The following is an 11,649-nucleotide window of genomic DNA, read 5'->3' on the forward strand; positions in this document are numbered from 1 at the left end:
CGTGGGACACCAAACCCCGCCCCACGACCACTGGCTAAGTCGCTGTTCATTCTGCTTCACACCAACCTGCATTACTAAAAACCCCAGAAAGCAGAGAAGGGGGCGTGCCTTGGCCGGACGACACTAATGTAAGAGGAGGCTGACTAGGAATGCAAAATAGAAAAACCCCTGCAATATTCAAGAAGAGGGCCTCAGGCGATAATTACTTTCCCTCTTTGGAAAGAAATCCCCCCCACCCCGAAAAAGCCTAGGCCAACAGATGCGGCGTCCCGGAGAGGGCCAGCCTGCATATGAGTATTATCCGAGGCTCGGGAAGCGAAAAAACCTCAATAATACTTTGTCCGAGCCCTGCGAGGCTAGACATCAATTTGAAACCCTCCTGTCTATGAAATTCCACGAGGGACAACACTAACCCCTTTACCCTGGGGTGGCTAAGAGCTTCCTGTTTGACTAGGAGAACACACTCGCCTAAAACAACAGCACATTCCCGAAAGAATGAGCGGTTGCCTCAACTACTGCTTCATCACACAGAGAGGAAGCAAAAACTGTCACACAGCCCTCCTAGCAAAGCTAGCACTAAACAGACCACATAATGGCATCTCAGAAAATTGTTCTAGCCACCAGACAGGGGAACTGCAGGGCCCTATGGTGTCCTCCACGATATCGTGATCCCCAAACCCTCGGTGGGGAGCATGAAGTCTCACACAACATCAAGAAAAAATGTTTCCCTCACAAGGGAGACTTACCAGCTCGCCTCCTGCGTGCGAAGATATGCATGCATAAGCTTTACTCACAGTATGCATACTTAGGAGCGCAACCGCCTGAGGGGGCGCTTCTCACAGACCAGCCAGGCGGGATCTAGAGTATCATCGTCACGGCCCCACCCCAGGCCGGATGTAAGAAGCACCCGGGGAGACGATGAAGAATAGCAGTAAATTAGATGTAATTCTTAACTCACCCACGAGGAATATTTCATCCATGCCAACCGCATTGTGATACTATTCCTCTTCTCTGGGAGTCCACCTCTTTGCTCTTTGTGTTGGCCCTCAGGCCCCGTCACGCCTCCCGCCTGCCTGGGACCCGGATCTCAATGGTGTGCGGGTCCTCGGACACCACCACCCGCGCTTCTGCGACATTGGCCCTCAGGCCCTACTATCGCTGATATGGCGCATGTCTGCGCAGCCGGTCAGGGTATTTTACCTGATTGAGATCCCACAGCAGGTCTTCCTAGTAAACTTGCAACACCGACATGGCGTAAAAGTAGCACCAGGCTGACCTGCTGCCGTGTATGTGTCACCTAGTGACCAACGTCAAATAAAATGAAATAAATCAGGTCCCAGCCAGAGAAACAAAACAGACAGTCAGTGTGTGGATACAACAAAAGTCTTTATTGGGACAGCAAGCACTACTAGAAACAGTGTTACTTAGGGGAAAAAGTTAACTAAAATGAGGTCTCTGAAGCCGTTTGGACAGAGGTTAAAGTTCGGTGACGTCACAGCAGTTCGGTCCAACTGTCCTCCCTCCAAAAAAAAGTCAAGCAGACACGTCCAGAAGATCACGGCAGTCGTCCAACCCACAAGAGAAAGTTATGGTACTCTCGGCAGCAAACAGCAAATGCTGTGGGAGATCCTGGTGTAACCAAGGCAGTCTTCACAGCAATACTGGGCCCAGGAGCCCAAGATGGATAATCCAGAGGCTAGAAGAGAGCACCAAGAATGACCACTAACATTACAGATAGCAGGTCACACTTACACTGTAGTATGATAAAATATAATTACGGCCCTTTAGGCAACATTAGAGAATGTTGAGAAAGGTTAAAGGATTAGAGAGCGTTGAGGGAGGTTCGAGGATAGCCACAGTCTTCGGGACAATGCCAGCCACTAGTGTTGTAGTCAAGACCACCTAAACCGAGACCAAGACAAGACCAAGACTTTGAAGGGCCGAGACCAAGACAAGACCAAGACTTTGAAGGGCCGAGACCGAGTCAAGACCAAGACCAAGACAGGCCGAGACCGAGTCAAGACCGAGACCAATGCATGTCCCCACACTTATGATAAAATGTGGAATATGCATATGATTGGCACTTCTCTCGTATGTGTGGGTGTGTAAGTGTACCATGAGAGAAGTTTTGATCAAATAATCAAAAGGCATTGCAGCTTTGTGGGAATTAATCTTTTTCTTCTATAAGCAAATAACACTTAACTTTTCGTCAATGGGAGGCACTGAGGACGACGTGTCCATATTGTTTACAGTCTATGGTGGACACAAACACCAAACTGACACTAACAGAGTTTTGTGTTTTGTTTTGTGAAAAGCACTCAATCCCATTTTAAAACTCAAAGTTCCCTAAAAATGCTAATCTGGATGAGGTATTAATCTCAGGCACAGTCCATTATGTCTTAAATGAATGTGAATGACAGGAGGTGGAATATGTATCATACAGATATGCATTAGTATGCTGCTTAAGCAAATTATTTTACATATGTACATATTTTTCATTTACAAATTGAAAATGTTATTGTGCAGCTTTATTGTGCAACAACAAGAAAAATAAACCCTGTACTTGCATTTTTTGATTAAATACAGTGCAGGGTTTTTCCTGGGTCAAAAATGGTCTTTGGTGGTGGCTGACAGACCTACACACACACACACAACATTTTTTTTAAAATGCAACTAAACAATCATTTTTTATTATCTTATGTTATATCTCATATTATGTATGATCTCTTATCTTGATGTTTCTTTTGTTCCAACAGGTTGAATTGTTTTGGTATATAATCATATCAATATTAGAAATAGCATTAACAGTAAACAAATAGCCACATTTTCTGCCATATACAATTTAATAAAATGATCAGCTAGCTAACAAACAACTTTGTTCTGTTTTCACCTCTAAATGATTTTAGACTGTTTATTTTACTACACATTCAACATACATAAGCTGAAATACTGTGGATAGTTAAAACTAATAAATCTTACTCTCCACTCTTGCTAAATTGGGTAAGCACACTTGTGTTCTCATTACTGAGGTGTTCTGAGTAAATGATTAAACTGATTCGTTCAGTTCATTCATTGTTGAACAGATCAGTTCTTATTACCGTCGTTAAAATGATTCGGTTCAAATGAGTTATTTGGTCGTGAATCGGACATTAGCAGACCCGTTGTGTGTGAATCACAGCTGTCAGAACATCACGGAAGGTTTGTCACACAGAAAACACTTCATAACTGGATAGAAATTGTTTCCTGTTTTTTTAATGTATGATTTGTCAGCTGTTTAGCTGGTCAAACGTTTTTTGAGCGCAATTCACACCAAGCTGTACTTCAAAACAGTTGTCCGAAGTCCGAACGTGCAACGTTCAACATGGATTATTCGCTTTTCTGATCTTTTCATTTAGCTTATCATGTGAAGTAGCCTATCAGAGAGAGCTTATGTGCTTATTTTGAAGACAGAGAGAGTGCACGCAGGGTGGAGTTCTCTGCCCTTTATATGCCTTCAGCTGTGGTCTTGACCGGTCTTGATACAAAATCCCGAGTCATCTTCGCCCGATACCGAGACGAGACCAAGACCTTTAAAAAGTGGTCTCGAGACCGGTCTCGAGAACTACAACACTAACAGCCACTGAAACCATCAGATAGGTATTGCTGAGGCTAAAAACAAATTACCACCATGAACACCAACACCACAGAAAATTGACACTTATTCACAATGTGTGGTAATAAAATATAATTACAGCCCTTTAGGCAACATTAGAGAGCGTTGAGAAATTCCAGCTGCAGTATACTGGTGGTTAACCAAAGATGCTTGGGAACTTGGGCTTCATGTGGAGAGCAGGGAAGTGCATTCAACACAAAATAGCAGCAGATCAGCAGCCACCAGTTTCTCCCTCTGTTCCAGATAACCATTTTTTATCTCTTTCAAACTAGGCAGGGCCAGCTGTTAGACAATTAGTCACTATTTGCCATTATCAGCAGCAAAGCAGATGGAATAATAAAGTTACTCAATCACAGGAAATGTTGTTCAAATATGGGCAGAAAGGTGGAGCATAGTGAAAAGAATTAATTAAGTCACATAGCAGGAGAGGAATCACAGTCCAAATATGGGCATAGTAATAAAACAGGAAGCGGGTTGCCAGGTTTGTCCATGAATGAGTGTCTAAAATGGGTTAAGCAGGGCAAATTAAGAAATAACAAAACCCACTACAAATTTGATGCACATACACAGTACATAAACACTACAATTCAGAGTGTCAATATATTAACCCTTTGACACGTACGATCAAACCCGTTTGATCATTCTGTGCTGGTCCCTGGTGCGTACGATCATACCGGTGCGATTAGAACGCTCAGTGATCAACTGCCGAATTCAAAATTTAAAATCTGCTTTAGCGTGCTGACTGGCGCTGAGCCAAAGACTGAGTAAGTGAAAGACTGATTTAGCTCGGTGTCCTTTAATGTTTATTTTAGGTTTCATACACTTCAAATTATATTACACAACCACAAAAATATCAGCAAACACTAAATATAGTTTGTAACTGATATCTTGCTGTTATATACTAGTATGCAGTGTTATAAATATCCCCTGATAACATTACCGATCAAATAACAATCATTTTCTACCCTTTGACATGAACGATCAGTCTAGGCTGTTCCCTTACATAATGTCACATATATCAGGAGAAGTGGGTGATCTTGTGTTATAAATCCAGCTAGCTTTGCCTCCCTGGCACTGTTGTAAACACATAATCGCGGCACAAATGCCCGTAACGTTAGCCCGCTATAACATTACAGATCAACTAACACAATCATTTACTACCATTTCATGTGTATGATCAGTCTAGGGCTGTTCCCTCATGTAATGTTGCATAATCAGGAGAAGTGGGTGATTTTGTGTCTCAAATCCAGCTGACTGCCTCCCTGATACTGTTGTAAACACATGACGGCGCCACACCCACAGCCGGTGATAAATTACAGAACATCTAACATATATATTTTTAATAATTACATAAACCATAAGGAGTTAACTTGCATCCATTTAAATTTAGTTAACAATTTTGAAAATATTTTAATGAAAAATAATAAAATAAAACCTTTCCTGTAGCTCAAACAGTAGAGCATAGTGCTAGCAACGCCAAGGTCATGGGTTCGATTCCCAGGGAAAGGAAAAAAAACTGACAAAAATGTAAAATGTGTACCTTAAAATGCAATGTAAGTCGCTTTAGATAAAAGCGTCTGCCAAATGCATAAATGTAAATGTAAAACATGCATTGCAAGCATTTTTTCCCGCTGACAAGTTGTCACTGGTTACCTCACACTCGCGTTGGTACCCACTGCAGACACAATTTTAATACAATTTACCAGTTTTTAACTACTTCAGAGAAAATGGCAGACAATTTTCTCAAAAGAAGACAACTGACAAGTGAGGAAGAAGAGATTTTTTTTAATTCTGATGAGGAGAATTTTGACAGTGAGGCAGAGTGACAGTGATGAAGACCTTCCCCCGAACCTTGAAGCTCGGGATTACTGGAGCACAGACCCCATGCTTTTGACACCATTTTTCGGGTCTTTGTTTTCACAGGACCGATTCCTTCTGCTCCTCTGCTGTCTTCACTGTTCAAACAATGCAACAGCAGTTTTAAATAACCTTTTGAAAAAAATCAGAAATATTTTTACTGCTCTCACCTCCTCCTTTCATCGCATTTTTGTGCCATACCGGGATCTGTGTGTTGATGAATCTCTGATGAAGAGGAAAGGCAGGCTGGCATTTCGTCAGTTCATTCCATCTAAACGGCACAGATTTGGGGTCAAGTTTTTTGTTTTGTGTGATGTGCTCACTGGCTGTGTGCTGGACATGATCATTTACTCTGGATCTAACAGTGCCATAAAACACCAACAAGGACTTGGGATTTCTGGGTCTGTTGTAATGACACTACTAGGACCTTACCTCAGAAAGGGTCATGTCCTTTATGTGGATAACTGGTACAGTAGTCCCACACTTTTCCAGAACCTCTTGTCTCTTGGCACTGGAGCTTGTGGGACTGTGCATGCAAACCGCAAAGGGATGCCAACATTCACCTGTAGAATGACAAAGGGTAATGTGGAATTCAAGGAAAATGGATCACAGTTGGCAGTCAAATAGCATGATAAGAGAGATGTCCATGTCCTTACCATTGTCCACCCAACTGGTATGGCAGCCACAGGGAAGCTGGATCACATCACTGGGCAAGCCAAGATGAAGCCAGTCTGTGTGCTGGAGTACAACAAAAAGAGGGGAGCAGTTGACAAAGCGGACATGATGACTGGTTTTCTTGAATGCACCAGAAAGTCTACCAAGGGGTACAAAAAGATCTTCTTTCACCTACTTGACACAATTTTTCTGAACAGCCACATTGTCTACCGGCAAATTACTGGTAAGATATTTCTATAAATCAAAGAATATAAACAAGATAAAAAAATTGATCACATTTTCAATAAATGTAAACAAAAGTGTTATAAAGGGTATGCATGGATGTCACTTTCCTGAGTGAGTGGCAAAAGACCTGCTGCGTGACTGGATTTAATAGAGGAACCGGTGTAAACAACGAGTAAACAAGTTTCAGTTTAAACTAAAGGTTAGACTTGATATAGTGCTGCTTAAAACTTACCAAAGATCCAGTGATCCATGGATATTGACAAGAACATTTCCTGGCATTTTTACATGCCTGATTTTGACACCAGTAAAATACATAAATCAAATTTGCCTGTGAATGCTTTAAATAAATACAATATACTAAGGGTGTAATGGTAAACAAAACTGACGGTTTGGTATGCACCTCGGTTCTGAAGTCACGGTTCGGTAGCTCACCAGTCGGATGCAACAACTAACACCACCCACTGCGCCCATCCCACCGCCCGTTCCCCCCACTCCAGCTGTTATCACCAGCAGTCAGGAACCACGGATTCCCACTCCGGAGAGGTATTCAGGTGAACCTGACCTGTGCAGATCATTTCTGACTCGGCTCTGTATACTTCTCTTTACAGATTAGATTAGATTTAGATTTATTGTCACATATACTTTGCAATACAGCGAAAAGCTTTTGCCACAAGTTGCAAGGGGTAAAAAGGGAAATCTAATAAAAAAAACACAGAAGATCTTAAAAAACACTAAAGTAGGCAAAAATAAATAAATAATTAAATAATATAAGAGGTGGGGAGAACCATACAAAGACATGACCTATGTCATGACAACCAAACACATACAACACATAACCAAACACACACTATACTGACCAACAGAGAGCTTCCATGCAAACATATAAGCCGCAGACGTAAAAACTACTTAAATACATACATAAAAGCTATATACACAAACGACAACATTTATACATGCAAAACCTAATACAAGCGCAAACAAGAAATAGAATAAATCTCTTTAAAATATAAATCTAAAAATCTGTGTCACATAGGAGTACCATAGTGATGGCACTAGCAATTATATTAAAAAGATCATGAGTTCAAGTCACTGACCATTCAACAGTCTAATAGCCTGGGGAAAAAAACTGTCCTTAAGACGTGTTGTGCGACAAGTGATGCTCCGGTAACGTTTACCAGAGGGAAGTAATGAAAAGAGATGATGGGCTGGATGATTTACGTCCTTAATGATAGACTCTGCTCTGCTCCTGCAGCGAACAGGGTAAATGTTTTGTAGTAGAGGAAGGTCAGCCCCAATAATTTTGGAAGCTGACTGGACAATCCTTGTTAAGGGTTTCAGATCTCGGGCAGACAGATTGCCTAACCATACTATGATACAGCCAGTCAGGATGCTTTCAATGGTGCATCTATAAAAGTTAGTAAGAGATGTTGTACTCACTCCAAAGCTTTTAAGTCTCCTCAAAAAGAATAGTCTTTGCTGAGCTTTCTTCAGGGTGCACGTTGTGTTGAAAGACCATGATAGAGTGGAAGTAATATGTATGCCCGAAAACCGGAAATTGTCGACTATCTCCACAGGTGAGGAAAGGGAGGCCATGGAGAAATACATTTCTGATTCGCTAGCTTCCAAGTTCATCCGGCCTTCCTCTTCTCCAGCGGGGGCGGGGTTCTTTTTTGTGGGTAAGAAGGATGGTTCCTTGCGACCTTGCATTGATTACCGAGGGTTGAACAACATCACGGATAAGAATACTTATCCTTTGCCGTTGATGTCTTCAGCCTTCGAGAGGTTGCAAGGAGCATCTATATTCACAAAACTGGATTTACGTAATGCCTATCATTTGGTCCGCATAAGGGAGGGGGATGAATGGAAGACTGCGTTTAATACCCCCAGGGGCCATTTTGAATATTTGGTCATGCCTATCGGGCTGTCTAACTCCCCTGCGGTCTTCCAAGCACTCGCCAATGATGTGCTGAGAGATATGGTCGATCAGTTCATTTATGTCTACCTGGACGACATATTGATTTTTTCCTCTTCTCTCCAGGAACATGTTCAGCATGTCAGACGAGTGCTCCAGAGGTTGCTAGCGAATGGGCTTTTTGTCAAGGCGGAGAAATGCGCATTTCATGCACAGTCAGTTCCTTTCCTTGGGTATATCGTCTTATCCGAGGGAGTGCGCATGGATCCCGAAAAGGTTAGGGCTGTGGTAGATTGGCCAAGTCCAGATTCCCGTAAGGCCCTACAAAGTTTTCTGGGGTTCGCCAATTTTTACAGACGATTTATTCGTAATTTCAGCCAACTAGCCGCACCTCTGACGGAATTGACCTCCTCTCGAACTGCGTTCAGGTGGTCTGGTGTAGCCGAAGTTGCCTTTTCCAAACTCAAGAGCCGCTTTGTTTCGGCTCCCATTCTCATTGCCCCTGATCCATCACGTCAGTTCGTGGTGGAGGTGGATGCGTCGGAGGTGGGGGTAGGTGCGGTTCTTTCATAGCGCTCTTCCTCGGATGACAAGATGCACCCGTGCGCGTTTTTTTCCCATCGCATGTCACCTACCGAACGTAATTACGACATTGGTAACAGAGAGTTGTTGGCAGTCAAACTGGCATTGGAAGAGTGGCGTCATTGGCTAGAAGGGTCGGGGGTAGGGCTGGGATAAATTATTATTTTTTTAACGATTAATCTAGCGATTATTTTTTTTGATGCATCGATTAATCTAACTATTAATTTTTCCTGTCCGATTCGGTTGCGATTCGATTCAATTATCGATTATCTCCCCATTAATTGCCTAATAGCAATTTATACATGCTGATTTAATTATCTGAATGAAAAAAACTAATTCCTTAACATTGCAATATATGTTTATTGCTCTTAAAATTCCAAAGTAAAAGACTATACAAGAACAATGCATTCAATAAAATCATAACAAAATACACACACACACACACACACACAGACACACACACACCCTATTTTAAAGTTACTGCACTCTGCTTTTGTATTGTCTGCAAAAAATGTGGAGTCATGCCAAGGCAAAAGGCAGTAACTTCCATATTATCAATATTTGGTTGCTGATCACCTTTTACAAAATCAATATAGTAACACCTGTATAAAATCTAATGATCATGGCATTTATTTTGGATGATTTACAATTAATTAAAGCCTTTTTATTACCATCATGTGCTTTGGTTGCATTCTGATGCCATTATTAAGGACACAATATGTCTTGTAAAGAGTATCTTCATTGCTGTGCAGCTAAACTTACAGGTTGATAGGTGACACTGAATTATATGAACAAGATAAGATTATTTCTAATGAGTAAACATTTGCATATATAATGCAAAGATATAAAAAATAGAACAAATAACAAATCATGTAAAAATGCATGTGATTGGAATAAGATAAATAGCAAATAGTGCCGCTGGTTAATCAAGGGTTAAGTTTGGCTATCACACTCTAATGACAGCGCTGACTGGATCGGATTGCCCATTCATAGGCTACAGAGTAATTATTTATTGCAATATGTTTTTAATGTTTTTATCTAGTAAAAAAAAAATGATACAATAGGCTACATAGCTTAATTACTTTTACATCTTTGAATGAAAATCGCTTATAGCCTAAAAGGACAACTTTTAGATTGATGTGAACGACTAGTAGGAATAATTCTCAGAATGCTTGTGGATTAAACATCCCCGATGACGTTCATTGAAATGGATTTTATCGGGTTTACAAGAAAAGGTAGGATATATGGATATAATTGCGAACTGTTACTACTGATTGTATGCGTGAGCGCACGCTGTCACGGCATTCGAGTGCACACACTCGTGCAGTGGGCAGCCCCAAACTGCCTGACAGCGCGCTGAGGGAATATTCTGCATTATGAAAACATGTATGACAGTACACAGGCTACACCGTAACTTAAACGCGGCAGACTTTAATAGACAGTAAAACAAAGGCGGGACACCATAACTGGATGTCGGTACCGTAACTTAATTTAAACATCTGTCTTCCTGTGTGCAGAAATTTGTTTATGTAGCAGTGACAACAAAACACGTGCATGCGCACCTGTGTATAAGAGCGCTTGCTCCGTGTGCGCCGCGCGCCAACCCGCAAGCCTTGCACTTCTGAAAGTCTGAGGAGCCACTCGTGTTGCTACCATAGATATACATAAAAAATAATATACTTAATTACATAATATACTTTATTATGTTTGGTTGCTACTACTCTCCGGCGCTACCATCTTTATTTTGAGTCTGACGAATCGTCGCGCATATTTTGCGTCAACGTATTTTTTGTGTCGACGTCATCGATGACATCGACGCGTTGTCCCAGCCCTAGTCGGGGGTACCTTTTATTGTTTGGACCGATCATAAGAATTTGGAGTACATCAAAACTGCTAAAAGACTCAATTCCAGGCAGGCTCGGTGGTCCCTTTTTTTCGGTCATTTTGATTTTTCTCTCTCGTACCGCCCGGGCTCCAAAAACATCAAGCCCGATGCTTTATCTCGCATTTTTGATCACTCCAAACGCCCGTCCACTCCCGAGTGTATTTTACCTGAGAGACTCATTGTCTCCACACTCGTTTGGGAGATCGAATCGAGGGTCAAATCGGCCTTAGAAGGGGTAACGCCTCCGCCCGGCGGACCACCGAGTCGATTATTCGTGCCCGAGAGTCTACGGTCCGACGTTGTACGATGGGGTCATTGTTCTAATGTGGCTTGTCATCCAGGAGTTAATCGAACCAATTTTTTGGTTAAGCAATGATTCTGGTGGCCTTGTATGGCTCGTGACATTCAGGAATTTGTTTTGGCTTGTTCGGTTTGTGCCATTGGTAAGACTTCCAATCGTCCTCCAGATGGGTTACTCCAACCGCTGCCAGTTCCTTAGAGACCCTGGTCCCACATTGCGCTAGATTTTATTACTGCCCTCCCAGGGCAAGACTGTCATTTTGACGGTCGTGGACCGGTTCTCGAAGGCTGCTCATTTTATTCCCTTGCCCAAATTACCTTCTGCCAAGGAGACAGCGGTGGCTGTCGTTGATCACGTCTTTCGCATACATGGCCTCCCGATAGACGTGGTTTCAGACAGGGGGCCCCAATTTATATCCAAATTCTGGAGAGAGTTTTGTAGATTACTGGGAGCGACTGTAAGTCTGTCCTCGGGTTTCCATCCCCAGAGCAATGGTCAGACCGAGCGGGCCAACCAGGATCTTGAAAGAATGTTGCGATGTTTGGTGTCCAAGAATCCTT

At 42.2% G+C, this 11,649-nt stretch overlaps 1 long non-coding RNA gene across 2 annotated transcripts; it reads right to left on the reverse strand.

Annotated features, from left to right (window-relative positions):
• Positions 1-5,437: 5,437 nt before the first annotated feature.
• LOC137085313 (uncharacterized) lies at positions 5,438-6,264 on the reverse strand. Of its 2 annotated transcripts, none has more exons than XR_010906959.1 (4): positions 6,166-6,264; positions 5,942-6,072; positions 5,711-5,780; positions 5,438-5,607 (listed from the first exon to the last, which is right to left on the reverse strand). It is a non-coding gene; the product is annotated as an uncharacterized lncRNA (long non-coding RNA). The 2 variants fall into 2 exon arrangements; XR_010906960.1 differs by having other exon boundaries at positions 5,680-5,780.
• Between the last annotated feature and the right edge of the window lie 5,385 nt (positions 6,265-11,649).

The sequence above is a fragment of the Pseudorasbora parva genome, chromosome 8, assembly GCF_024679245.1.
Source record: "Pseudorasbora parva isolate DD20220531a chromosome 8, ASM2467924v1, whole genome shotgun sequence".
NCBI classification, from domain to species: domain Eukaryota; kingdom Metazoa; phylum Chordata; class Actinopteri; order Cypriniformes; family Gobionidae; genus Pseudorasbora; species Pseudorasbora parva.